The 15,023-nt window shown below is 38.3% G+C and overlaps 1 long non-coding RNA gene across 4 annotated transcripts in view; it reads left to right on the forward strand.

Annotated features, from left to right (window-relative positions):
• Positions 1 to 14,794, forward strand: part of LOC308652576 — a 104,754-nt gene extending 89,960 nt beyond the window's left edge. For all 4 annotated transcript variants that reach the window (XR_014022826.1, XR_014022827.1, XR_014022828.1 and 1 more), the window contains exons 5-7: positions 866 to 1,019; positions 3,083 to 3,134; positions 14,243 to 14,794. This is a non-coding gene — a long non-coding RNA (uncharacterized lncRNA). The remainder of the gene's footprint in view (positions 1 to 865; positions 1,020 to 3,082; positions 3,135 to 14,242) is intronic.
• The last annotated feature ends 229 nt before the right edge of the window (positions 14,795 to 15,023 follow it).

Raw genomic sequence — 15,023 nt, forward strand, 5'->3', positions numbered from 1 at the left:
ATAATACTGACACAGGAGAATAGATAGGTGGTCAATTTGGGATCTTTAGGTTGCATTAGCAGAGGCCATTCATGTTCACACTTTACTATCTTTTCAGGTGCTATTGCTGCTGCTTACAATTTTTAAAGTTCAGGGAGATATATTGCTCTTCCAGGTCCCTCTGTTTCATTCTTCATCTGACAGAGAAAGATTATTTTTAAGCAAAGACTCTATGTCCATACCTAGGGAGAAAGAGCCAACTCATACACCAGAAAACTAAAGAAGGGACAACCTTTGGAAGAATTTGTTCTGATAGCTAAGGACTACAGTGTGGTTAATGTATAATAGAAAAATCAAAATAGTAGTAAAGGATGAGCCAAAGATAGTCTCTTAAGTGCCAGGAGTTATGCCAAGTGTTTCAACAGCATCAACATCAACACATTTACTATTTTTCCATAATCCTTACACATATAGAAACTATTCTTTTCACTTTATTAATGGAATGGGGGCCATTACTAAGAGTTAATTTTCCTAAGAGAGCACAGAGAATAAGTGATTGAACTGAGATATCAACTCAGCACTTTTGACACAAAAATCCCTTCTTTTAACTATTTTCTCATATTGTTAAATTTTCTAAAAAGAGCAAAGTGTGCATCTGCATGGAACTATGAATATCATGGACAAGAGTTTCATTTAATTTCATTGTTTTCCATCATTTCTTTTCCCCCTCCCTACTCCATAATTCATAGCATGGCCTTTGCTTTTAGTCATTCAGTTGATCTGAGTCACAAAATGTGCTTTGAAGTCCAAGCTTGGACAAAAAGGCAAGATAAGGGCAGACTCCACCATCCTCAAAGCATTCCCACTTTGTTTTCTTTATTCATAGGCCTTGCTCTTTGGATCTGTTTGTTCCTGCTTCCAGGATATTTGAGTGCTTACTTGTATCACATCATCCAACTCAAATTAGCTTTTCAAGCCCATAAGCATCCATGTGGACTCTTCTGAGTTAAGGTACACAGAAGAAGTCATTGGGACCCCAGGTAGGTAAGCAGCCTGTGTGTGAAAAAAGTTCTATTTTTTATTAAGCATCCCCCCAAATAGTCAAAAATGATCCCTCCCTTCTAGTGTGTACCACTTTGGTAGAATTCCTATAGATGAGGAAAGAAAAGGGGAGTGTTTACTCCATCCATAAATGGCACAGCTGGGAGGGCTCAAATTCAGGTCTTCTGACTCCAAACAGTATTCTTTCCCAGACAGCATACTACTACTACCTATTAAATATTGAAAGTTGTCTTAATTAAATAGGAGACATAGCTGGAGTGGTGTTAGTGAAGTAATTTAAGTATCAAAACTAAGAGTATGATTCCTAATCAAATCACCCATTATTTGTTTTTGTTGGGGTTCAGCTTGCTTCTAACAATTTATTTACATGATAAGCAACATCTGGGAGTAGCTGGATTCTGATAAGCTAAGGCATGACTCCACTGATCGCAGATGAATATTTTAAATAAATGTACCAAAAATTACAAATTCACATATGTTTTATCCTCTGATATTCTCACCTCTTCCCTTATTCTAGTGATATTGCATGTTAATTAGTTTAAACAAGCTCCTAACTAATGTTACAGAATAGCCACACTTGTCAAAATCTCAGTGGCTTAACAGAATAAAAGTTTAATTTTTATTCATGTAAAGTCCAGAATTGGCTTTACTGATCAGCTCTTCTCAGCTGATAAAAGAACTCAGATTTTTTCCCTGTCACGTTCCACTGTCTTTAATATATGACCAAAGTTACTAACTGAACAAAAACTATCATGAAGAATCTTATTCTTGGGAAGTGGTTCTTATGGGCTATGTCTAAAAGTAGCCTTCATCAGAACTGTCACAACAAAGCCCCTGGGAAATGTAGCCAAGCTATATTCTTAGGAGTAAGAAGAAACAGATTTGATAATCAGCTAGTAGTTTCCACCACATAATTATATCACACAAGACCTCTCTAGAATTGTCATTTTAAAATTACATTCAAAGCCAGCTTATACTTCTGTATGAAAAATAAAGGATGATTGATCTGTCTATCTATCCATACGTAACACTGCTTTAGGGGAGCATGATTCACAAAAAAAAAAAAAAAATGTATTTCCAGCCTATCAACTAATGTAATCATGAAGGTTGGCTTCTGAGTAAGAGTTCTTCATAGAGAAAGACCCAGTGGAAGATTTATTTATTATTTATTTATTATAAGGGATCAATTTGCATGATTTTGGTGGTTGTCAAGCCCAAGATCTGCAGTTAGTAAATTGAAGACCCAGGAGAGCTGATGGTGTAATTCTAGTTCAACAGGCTGGAGACCCAGAAGGAGGAAATGGTTTATTTAAAATAGGAAGGAAGGGAAGCAAATACTGATATCTTGGCTTGTGGATTGCCAGAAAGTCATAAAGAATTCTATCTTTCTCAGACTTTATGTTCTATTAAGGTCTCCAACTGATTGGATGAGGCCCACCCGATATTAGGAGGTTGATCTCTTTTACTCTGTCTACAAATGAAGATATTGATCTCATCCAGAGAATAATATCTTACCAAATATCTGAGTATCTCATGGTTCAGTCAAATTGATACATACTATTAACTATCAGAGTCCCTAACAACTTCTGGCTACTATAAATGTGTATTTTTTAAAAAGACAAATCTCTGCCAAAATTAAAAACTGCAAAAATTTCAATGTATTTGCTAAAGGCAATTTCCAAAGATATTTTCCAAAAGTCTGTTGGACTTTGATAACTCAAAGTCTACAGTGCATGATATAACATTTGTGTGTACATGTGTATATGTTCTGCATGACTGCTCTAAATTCAGTTATATGTATAGAGTTCATTGTCTACTAGAGAGCACTGATATTAATTAGCTGAATTCTCAGAGTACCATGTACAGAGACAACCTGGCCCAATGTAATATCTCTGGAAATGGGATGATGCTATTAAGAATCTTGGGCTATATCATAAAATAGTACATAAAACAATTTCAATTATTATAGTGTGGAGGTGATGGTGGTGGTAATTTTAGAGACAATAACCAATATTGATCTTTATTTCCATTTCAATTTTAGTTTCCTATCAGCTGAAGAATCAGTCTTGTACTTTCATCTTTCCTCAGTACCTGTAAGTAACCAATAAGTGTGTGTATGTAAACTATGGATTTCTCAACAAATAATGCACTGCATATCACAGTCTGCCAGTGTGCCATTATTCTGCACAGTTGTGTTCATCAGTTTAATACACGCACAGTTTTTCTAGTATTTCATGACATCAATTATGACCTTCACAATGATTTTGACAGGTCCTTGGAGATACCAATTTTGTACCCAAACAACATCTTTTCTAATGAAAAGTCTTGGTAGAAAGGCATCTTTAGCTATTTTGTTTTATCAGGATAACTTTTCTAACTCTTGCATAACTTTCTTCCCTGGCTAAAGACCCATGAAAATGACACCTTACATACTGCATGTTCCAATTAGAGAGTATGCTACTCCAGGGAGGGAGGGAGAACATTTGTGTCTAGAGCTCTTGATGGGCTAATTACCCATGATACATATTAAATCTCAACACCTGGTGTTCCCATGCTTTTTTTTTAAATCTCCCTTATAATGTATATACTTTTCATCTCCATATCAGAAATTCTGGTCCTTCCCATTTATTATTTGTTAAGCCAGAGTCCCCTCCGCGACATGGCACAAGCCAGCCTTGTAGGTTGTGGGATATGCTGAACTAGTGAGTAGTCTGGGAGCTCTTTGGCTGACTTCCTCCTGCTCAAGGACAATTTTGCATGTTCACACATTCTCAACATGTTTCTCCTTTAGGAACAACATCTGACACTGGAATTTCTGAAACCTGCAGTACAGTGTCAAGCCAAGCCTCTTCCCTGATTAAAAGAAAAAACAAAACAAAAAAAGATGAAAGCCAATTTTCTTTTTCATTCTTCTGACTGGGCTATTGTGCTGTGACCTTGTGCAGATTATTCTTTCACTGGGCAAGAGCTCTGTGTAGGTGACTTGGCGTCTCCACAGCGCTTCTGCTTTCCTGGTAATCCAGGGACGGGTGCCCTCCCTACCCTCCATAGCTGCCACCTGGTAACTGCTCCTTGGATTTCTGCCTCACTTACTTTCACTACACCATTTAGAACTTAATTATATATGACTCTTTATTTGTGGACTCTTGCTTCTTAGTCTATGCTGCTAATTTGCTAAATGTATGGTTTGTATTTTATGTCTCTTCTGAATCCCACCCAAGCCACCTTGTATGCTCTTTGGAATAATTTGAGAGTCACTCACTCAATAGGTGCCATAACAAGGAAATCATAGTAATTGCTTCTGACAACACACCACATCTTACACATTCAAATGAATGCTTTCCTTGGCAAAGCTGCCGCTGGGGGAGGATACCCACACATTCTAATTGTTTTATCAATGCTTGAAGTAATTTTTCAATGTCCCTCTCTCTCTTTGAACTGAACTCAAAATCTGCGACACTGACTTAATCGTTGGTATTCGGCATCGGCTTCAATGAGTGACAGTTTTCAGTGGGAACCATAACTTTTATTAGTGTATGATTCCTGCTTATAGTTTTCAATCTTGTGTAGAGGAAAAGACAAGGATGCAATAGCAATGTTATGGGGCAATATGTGTCAAATTCCAGAGGGAGGTACAAAGGATTATGGGGATCTGAAAGAGAAGAAGAGGTAATTTATAGCTGAGTCTGGTGGGAATTGCACAGCCTCAATCTCTACCTTTGTAAATCCTTATCCTATAATTGGTTTAATTTTAGGCAACTACGGAAAGCTATTTGCAACTTAGACTAGGAAATACGCTAAATGATTTTTCAAAAAAATTGAAACAGAGCAATAAATCATATCCCCAGGCAAGAAATGAATCTTAAAGGAACTGTTTCTTCAAGCAGAAGAAAATGATAAGTGACTGAGCCAGTCAGGTATCAGCTCACCCAGTCTGTGATCTGCACACAGTAGACTAGGAACAGTCAGCAGTGCCATTGAGAAACAAGAAAGTCATTTGCCAGCTGCTTGTCACTTATCCTTGGCCAAAAAGTCTTGAGAATTCCAGGCACAGCGCTGATTATCTGTCCTTCTCTCTCTTGTTCATCCTGTTTGTTTCCCCCAGAATTCTTGTCTTCAATGATTTGCCTATTGTGTATTTTCCCCACCAGAATGTAAAATTATTCATGAAAGAATTTGTCTTTCTTGTTTATAGCTGTATCTTCATTGACCTGATCGGTGCCAGGATCATGGTAGACACCCAAAATGTTTTGATGAAAAAAAATTAATACATTGATTGGTTGACTCTATGTCAAGTATAAAGATCCTGGGGCTTATTCGAAGGTAATAAAATATAAAAATCACTTCAGTAAAAATATATTGAGCACTTTGTACACTTCTGGCATTGTGTGAGGCACTGAGGATACAGACTGTGTCTATTCTTGAGAATTCGTATTTTGTTTTGGGAAACAAAGAAAAAATACATGGAATACCACATATAGGAAAACAAACAAACAAAAATAATAATATAGACCTCATTAGCAAATGGTAGTTAATCAGGAAATTATAAAGTGAATTAGGCAGTTGGAGGAGGGGGAGGGGTTACTGTGAACTGGAGAGACCTAGAAGATGTCAAAGAAGAGGAAAATATCAAGAGTAGAGGTAGATAAGAAAGTGGGAGTCCCAGGTGAAGACTGTACACGTGAAAGGGTAAAGGACAATCTAATTGGAGAGGAAGAAAGCTTAGTTTTATTGAGAGATTGCTGTATGCCAGGCACGAGACAAGGCATGTTCAGATACTTTTCTCATTTATTTTCCATCACATTCCTGCAAGGCAAGTATTTTCTCTGTTCTACAGATGAATAAACCAAGACTCAGAAAAGTAGAGAGACTCGCCTAGGTTTACAAACTGCAGTGATAAAGCCAAGAGTTGACCCCGATCAACTTGATTCGGAAGCCCATGCTCTTCCAAAACTTGAGCAAGGACAGGAGCCTCCGAGATGTGGAAAGCAGAGGTGTGTGTAGGAATAGTAAATAATGAGGCTGACATTGATTTGTGGATAGAATATCTTAAGGGCCTTCAATTGTATTATACTTGAAGACCAGTGTACTGACTCCTTGAAAGCTTTAATTTAGGAAATTTAACCTGAACAGATTGAGCAACATAGAAGCAAGGAGACTATTTAAATTGTTGTATCTCCAGAGCTGAGATAAATGCAAATAAAGTAAGAAGGAATAGACATAATGGTTGGGCCTACATTTAAGAATGGGGAAATCATCCAATCATCACAGGGAGAAAAATCTGGAAGAACATACTGCCTGAATATAGCTGATCATTCACTCTTTAGCCATACCTCCAACTTACCCCCAAACACACTCTCTCTCTGCATGTTTGTCTCTCTGTCTCTCAGTCTCTCTCTCTCTCTCTCTCTCTCTCTCTCTCTTAGTCTGCATCTTGTAGCTTTTTAAAAATCCAAAACAAATGTGGGTTATTGTAAGACATTAAGAAATGTGTAAAAGGGCCCGGCGCTCCCAGTGGCTCTGGAGGCTGAGGCAGGAGGAGGATCGCAAGTTCAAAGCCAGCCTCAGCAAAAGCAAAGTGCTAAGCAATTCAGTGAGGCCCTGTCTCCAAATAAAATACAAAATAGGGCTGGGGATGTGGCTCAGTGGTTGAGTGCCCTTGAGTTCAATCCCCATAACCCCCCAAGCCCTGCAAAAATAAATTTTAAAAGGAGTAGAGGTAATTACTAGTTACTGGCTACTTTTTGCAACGGAATAAATGGAAGAGATTCATTCAAAATATATTAAGAATAGAAAAATGAGAAGACTTACATTGTACACTTAAAAAGAAAAGTTCTGTTAGTTAAAATGGGAAGAGGGTTCTTTTTGGAGAGCTGTAAAACTTTGAGGAATTTTACTGATCAGGGAAGTAGCTAAAGTTAATGGTAGATTTTCATTCATACATTAGAAATATGTAAGCATCTACCTCTTTCCACGTCCCTGAAGCACTACAAGATTATATAAAACACTATGTAACACATGTGAAATTGCTTTTTTTTTGAGGAAGATTTATGGACTCATATATTAAAAGAAAGAAGCATGGTCTAAATGGGACAAAAATAAACTTATAATTTTTCCCACACTCTATTATCATGAATTCTCTATACTATAATATAGTTTTCATTTAATATAGTTCTGATTTCTGGACATCTGGAAATTAGAAAGCCTAGTTTTGCTTCTCCATATGTTAGACATGATCTTCAGCATTCTGTACCATAATTGTATGCTTTCACCTGTTTGCCTGGACTACTGTGAGTACCTCGGAGGAGAAGATGTGCTTATGTATTTCTGTATCCTTAGTGTTTTGAATAACTAAGATGTCCACTAAATAAGTGTAATGAGTGGATAGATTTGTATAATATCATTTATGCTATGGAATTTTATTGCTGAAGGATTAATATTATTAAATTACTCTTGAAAGATTACCCATGTAGACTTCTTATGTACCAGTTGATAAAATTTGAATTTTGAAAATCTTTTCTGTAGCTGTAGATGAACAGCATGCCATTATTTTGTTTGTTTATTTTTATGTTGTGTTAAGGATCACACATGCTAGGCAAGCACTCTGCTACTGAGCTACAGCCCTAGCCCAAAATCTGAATATTTTTGATAACAGAAAATAAACTTTTAAATGTCTAAAATATAATTTCCACTATTGGCTTTTTATGAGCCCTCTGGAAATTAGAACATTTTAAAATAAAGAATCTCATGGATCACAAAGCCCCTTTTCCCTCTTTGTGTGCTGGGGATGGAATCCAGGGCCTTGAGTAGGCTACATATGCCCCCTCCCACTGAGCTACCTCCACAGCCCCCGCTTTCTTTCTTCTTTTATAAATTTCTTCTCTATCTGCTCATGAATCAGATGTCTTTTTAAAATTAAATAAGGGAAATTTTGTGTTAAAAATAACCATTGCATATACATGATAATGATACTCCTCTGTGCAAATGCCCCTGAAGATAAGAATGATTGTACCATATTTCTCCCTGTGATTGTATTCATATACAAATACTAGAGGGTAAAAAGTATATATACTACCAAAAAAAAATCAGACCCAAGAAAAATACTAATCAGCTTCAAGTTAGTGAATATTTCAGGAAAAGAGGGAGGCAGTGATAACTTTTTCCCTTTGGGTCATTCTGAACCATTGATATATTTTGCACATGTAGCTTCAGTCTTCATGTTTTCCCATCTAAGCTCAGGCCAACTCAAGAAAGGGCAATGCTCTGCAGTAGGAAGAGAACCAACTGTACAGTCAGACATTCCTGGATTTGAATCACTGCTTCTCCACTATTTAAAAGTCATGAGTCCTTGGACAAATCACTTCACCTTTCTGATTCCAACTTTCCTCGTTTGTCCAATGGGTATGACACATCACTACACCATTACCTATGAGGCTATCAGTAAATACTAATATGCATGCTTTTACTTCCCTACACCTCAATCTCTTTAAAAAAATTAAACAGAAATCTCTTTGAATCTATTGTTTTATGCTACCTTCTTTTTAACAAAGTAATTAACAGATAACTGTCCATTTTAAGGGGTGTAGTGTGATGTCTCTATACATTTATACATGTTTAATGATCAAATCAAGGTATTCAGGCTATCCATCATCTCAAACATTTATCATTTCATTGGGATGAGAACATTCAAAATCCTCTCTTCTAGCTATTTGGGATGATGTAATACAGTATTGTTTAACCTTCTTCTGTGGTTTCCAAAATTGAATATTTGTGATAATGCATAGTACATAATACTAAGATGTAATAACCTATAACACTGTTTGCTCACACTGGTAGGTTGAGACTCAAGTTGGCTGCCTCCAATTGGTTATCTGCTGAAACACTTTATCCTTTTATAAGGGTGAATCCAAAGTACACTGAGTAATGCATAATAAAATTAGTTTTGGGAGAAAGGAACTGAGTTAACCAAGTTTAAGAGAGAGAGAGAGAGAGAGAGAGAGAGAGAGAGAGAGAGAGAGAGAGAGAGAGAGGCGCATAGTAAAATAATCTCCAATGACTTCATTGTGAAGTAATGACTTTTACCAAATAACTGCATTGTAGTTTTATCTTTCCAACCAAGATTGTGTTAATGCTCTAAAATTAAGTCTCTTGTGAAAGTTATCTGGAATTTCTCAACAAGTTTTAAAGGGGTTTTATTTTTTCACTGGAGGTCATGCCTCAAGAATTTGTAGGAATTCCGCCTGGAAAGTAATAATCAGTGGAAACTGGCAGTCAAAGCTAATTTATATTACTCTTCCAGATAAAAATTCCTTCCGTCTTAGACCTGCATTTCAAAAAAGATTATTATCACTCTGGAGAGAATACATCAGAGTAGAAAAAAGAAAGAATGACTTCAAGGATGTCTTTACTGCCTCTGTGCAAATCCAGGTCTGCTTCTTTTTAAACCTCCTTTTAAAATCCTCTCGTTTGAAATGTTTTGAGGAGTTTCAAAGCAGGAGGATGTCAGAGTCATGCTTGAGGAGAACTCTCAGAATGATGTTCCCTAATTTGCCTGCCGTGGGAGTTCATGACGCATCGTGGGTGGTGGGAAAGAGGAGGACAGGAGAGGAAATATGGGGGGAGAGAGTGGTTCAGTAACTGGCCTGAGAGGAGGAAGATGTTTTTCATACAGCAATATATTCTTATTCCCTTAGTGTCTAGGGGGATTGGTTATTCCCATTAGCTGTGGTTGGGTTTTCAAAAGCATGACACATTCACAAGGGAGACGCTTAATGGAAAAGCTCTGGCCGTTTTTTAATGACAGACATAAATTTAAATCTCATGCTCTCCCTATACTGGCTCCTCCACATACAAGTTACTTAACCTATCTGAGTCTCAGTCTTTTTACCTATAAAATGGGATCCATAGAGTTGCGAGGAGGTGTCACAAACTATTCATATGTAGCTCTTTTGGCTCAGCATTTGGTTAGTACCAAATAAAAGTTCATTAGAAAAGCCCACGTTCCTTCCACTGGTTCCTTCTACCCTCTTCATCCACCATCAAGAGAATTTCAGAAATGTCAACTCCAATGTGGGTAAGTTGGAGTCTGTTCAAGGAGACAATCAACGAAGTGCAAAATTACCAGTCCTCTCTTTGATGATTCTGAAAATAGAATCTTCCAAATATTTTTGAATCAATACCAACTGAACTCCACAAAAGACATGCAGCACATCAGGCTTTAGATGACTCAATCAGGCATCCAGAAGCCTCAACCATTTCCCAAGACTAGGAACCTATACCTAGAAGGGTAGGAATAACTCTTGAGGACCACTTTTTATTCACAGGACTTCAGTCTGAGACACTGCCAAACATATACATGGTATCAAAAACAAATGGCCTGCCTTTTCTATCATCCAAGATATGTGGAATGGGTCAGACTCACCAAACTTCCAACATATCACAGAGAAAAACAGAACACAGGAAGCATTCTATTTACTGAGAATTCAACTACCCTTAGTGAAATATTTCAGCAGTTGAACAGAAATATGCTAGCATCATAAAGACAATTTATACAATTCCAAAAAGCATCTATTTGGGACAAGGCCACTGTTAGTCCTATGTGGTTTTTCAGTGGGTAGGTAATTATTTAACAGTAGAAACAGAAGACCGATTTGCTTCCAATTGTGAGCTCATTCCTAAGGTCACAAGTGAAAGCTGAAAGAAATAGAGTCCAAAATAAACATCGCTTTGGACTAGAAAGCATTTCTCTGAGGGTGCCCAGGTTTATATGAAAGAATTCCATCTCAGACGAGGAGAACTCTAACTCACTTTTCCCGGTTATTAGTGGGCATGTCTAGTGTCTGCCTGTTCACATTGATCCATTCCCCAACCTCAAATCCATTATCCAAAGACCCTGGCTAAAGAACCACACGGTCCCTTAGTGCTTCTGACTTGCACTATAGTTGCTGTAGCGGGGTGAAAAAAATAGAGTTATAAACTATCTGTGGGGGCAGTCACTAACATGGTTGGCCCCAAAAGCTCAGCAGGAGAGCCAAAAAGTTTAATTTGTTGTAACCTATGATTTCTTAGTAAATATTAACTAATGTTGGAAGTATGCATGGATTTACTTTCCTGGGCTGTTTGAACCTTTTAAATCATAATTTTTTAAAACAACAACAAAAAAAAATCTAAGCAAGACCTTTAAAGAGTGACTCATAAAAGAAGGGTGTTTGGTTAGCTTTCCTCAACTCCCTCCCAGCTACCCGTCTTCAGAGTGATGTTTTTCTTTCCTGGGCTTTTCCCCTCCACTTACATGCCTGGTTGATGGATAATTCCCTCTGCAGGTGTCTCAAAGGCCCCACATATCCCTTTGGTTAAATGCCCAAGCAAACTCACCACCGTGCAGGGAGGTCTTCACCTTCCTTACCCTCTGCCTCAGTCTTGACACACTGTGTGCCCAGACACATTAGGAGTGAAGGTTTGACCATTTAATCAGATCCACAACCCAGGGACCCTGCATAAAATAATAGCTTTGACATGACAAGAAATTTGTATGTACTCCTCCAGCCACGAAAGATATTCCTGGCCCCTCATGCAGGAATTCACTTCTCTGAAAACAGCCATTCGTTCAGGCTGAATTCTTTATTATTTCTTTATGATCTGTTCATTTATTTATTCATGTATTTACAGAATGTCAGATTCTACCCCCTTTGCGTCGTCCCATGAGCCTAGAGCTATTTTGGAATTGAGAAAATCTTTATCATGTATGCATCAATCTATTGTTATAATATATTGGATACTGATTTAATATCAACTATGTGACAACTAGAGAAATGAAGAAAAAGGCACACTAACAAAAGAAGCAAAAAAAGAAATTTTGAAGGCAAAAAAGGCCACGTAATAAACTGTGGGACATGTGTAAGTCAATGTGGCTTGGAGGATAGCATTCATTCACTGGGAAAAAAAGGAATCAACTGAGCATTGGAAAGCTGGGGATCGAAGGGGAAGGTTCTGGAAAGGTCCACTGCAAAGATTTCCCAAATGCATTTGATTCTATAAGCCCAAGAGACCTAGGGGAGCCTATAATCAGATCTTTGATGTGAAGCCATGATAGCGTTAGTTGTTGTTTGGAGGATAACTGGAGGAAGGGAAGGATTAAGGGCAGAGAAGCCAGTAGAAAGATTCTGGCAATCTAAAGGCTCTTGAATTAAGGCAGTGAAGAGAAGTTGAAGAAAAGAGAACATGGTAGGGAGTTTAGGGATATAAAGTCAACATGACCTCATGACATACCTTTAGTATTTTCTATTTCCTGCACTCTTACAAAATAAGCAACCAGGGTATAGAAGTTGAGAGACTTACATGAAATCATAGAGACTTACTTGACATCACAGAGCTTGGAGTGGCCAGAATGAACTCACAAGGTCTGTAGTGAATGCCAGGTTTTGTTATTCAGATCTTTCAGGACTCAGGAAGGGACTCATTTCCCCAGAGAAAGGGTGCTGACCTCTCATAACTCTAGGTATCTCCAGAAGTTGTCATAGGTGATAGAAGCTGCTTCACCCAAAGTTTAGAATGGGGGTTGGGATGAGGTCAGTTGCCTTAACTAAAAACTCTGGAAAGGTCATCCTAGCTCCACAACTCCCAGGAGGGCTGGTGGAGGTCTCTGTGGTAAGCACTTTGCAGTTACACATCTCCCTCTGCATAATACTTATCTCCCTCTCTAAAAATACTGATTCCAAAAATACTTTCCGATAAACCTCTTATATGATAATTTTCATCCAGAGTCTGTGCCCTGGAACCTGAGTTGTGAGAAGGCTTGACTTCAGATCTGTTTAGGTGTTAAGCCATACAGTAGAAGAATCCTCAAAAAGGATTTGAATCAGACCTGAAGGAAGAGTAGGTTTTCAAAGATGAAAAGTAAATGCTTCAGCCGCAGAAATAATAGAAGGGAAAATTTCTTTGGGGAGAAATGACTAGATGAGTCACTCTGGCAAGAACAGGGGGTTCATCTAGTTATCAGAGATAAGTAATGGAGGGTTGTGATCAGGCTGCTTCTCAATGCCAGAGTGAGGAGCTTATGCCTTACTTCCTTTTATATGAAAGATCCTAAGGTTGACATGATGCAAACAATATTTTAAGAAGTCAGACATCTATGGACAGAATGGAATGGAAAAGGGAGCTTAAGTAAAATCCACTAGGATCTTGACTATGGGAAGTCAAGGACAGGTAGGAGTCATAGAGACTTGGTGGCTTTGAGCAAGGCAGGTGCCTTCAAGAGAGATAGTGCATGTTTGCCCTCCCAGGGGGAATCTTCATGGTAGATTTAATATGGATGTAGATGGTTGAATTCAAGGACATCTCCTTTCTATCAAATGGTTCATCAAAATGGTCATTTTGTATGAAATGTTACTTGATCAACCATCTCCATTTCACTGATGGCCTCAAGAAGACAATGAGAAGGTAGATATGCTTCATTGGGGATGGTCTGCAGTTGTGGTATCTTCTCAGGAATCAGAGCCAATGAACACATGGCTCTGTGCTAGGCATGCAACCCACAGAGACTTGAAGAAGCTTGAGGGACAAGGCAGAGAAGGCATGCCTCCTGTAAGCAGACATGTTTCCATTCTCCTACCACAGGGCATCTCTCCTCTGTGTTCCTTTTAACCTAGATGCCATATTTGAGATGCAAGCTGTTTCAACAGATATTACTTCCATCTCAAATATATTAAAATACGTAAGCTATTTGTTTCTATATATGTGTGTGCCTGGTGGATCAGTCATAATCAGTTACTAATCACTTGGTGTAATTAAGTAGGAAAGACATTACACCAGAAGACTGTTTTGTATTTTGTAATCAGCCTTCCAGAGACAAATTCTTTCTGGCGTTCAGCCATAGGAAACAAGATGTTTAATTTCAGTGTGAATTTCCTGATTCCATATTTAAATAAATAATGAAATGTGACAGATGAGGAAAACAATGATTCCAATGATACAAGTGCACTAAATTGCCAAATTGTGGGTGGGGAGAGAGTTAGAAGAAGAGAGGCTCTCTTTTCAGCTGTGATACAAAAAAAAAGTCAAAGTGATAAACTTGGGTAACAGGATTCTTTTAGACTGGTATCTTTTACATAGAATCAAAATTAACCCCTCATTTGGGGGAAATATTTTAAATCCCTTCCCATTTTTACTGGATCTCCCTTCCCTTTTATTTTTTTCCTTCCAGGTTTGAATGGTTTTCTAAGACCAGAAATGTCAAAACTCTGTGGAGAACAGCTGTTCTCATTTCTGGCTCATCTGCTGAGAAAGTGTTTGGAATCTCCTGAAGGAGCTCATCTCCTGTGAGCTGTCCCACCCCAGATGTAAACGAAGAGATGATTTTATAGTCAGAGAAAAAAAAATGGTGAGATGCTTGTCTGGAAGTTTCCTCTTCCCTGAGTCCCAGGTAGGAATCATTTGGGGTTAGAGGTCCAGGGTGGCAGAGCTCTCAATGGTCACCATGCAGTAAGTCCTCTGGGACGTTAAAGAAGCATTAACAATCCTCGCCTTCTGGGTGGGAGCAGAGGGCATTGCTACCCTTAGAAGAAAATTGGGTGTCCCCTACTCCATGAAGCCACCTCTAAAGCTCCATCTGTTAGGCAAGGTCAGTGGCTCTTCTGTGGGTGGTTTGCCTCTGTCTCTGCCCTCCCCCAACCCACTAAGTCTAAAAATACCTATTTTTATAATGATACCCTGTGTGATTAGAAGCTCAGGATATACCTTACTCAACATTGTACTCACAGTGTCTGGCACAGTATGCAACACTTGTGAAGTGTTCTGTGAATAACCTAAAGATTGACTCTGATTTTAAATGTAGTTGGGTGCAGCTAGAAAATAGTTGACAAGGGCAAAATACAGACTGTGTTGGAGGAATGATGAGAGCAGAGGGGCTTTAATCCCAATTTCAGGTTTTGGTTCTGAGAAAAGAGCATCCTGCAGGCCACCAGGGCACCAGCCTGGGAAGTATG

The sequence above is a fragment of the Spermophilus citellus genome, assembly GCF_964194105.1.
Source record: "Spermophilus citellus genome assembly, chromosome: 6".
Classification (NCBI taxonomy): domain Eukaryota; kingdom Metazoa; phylum Chordata; class Mammalia; order Rodentia; family Sciuridae; genus Spermophilus; species Spermophilus citellus.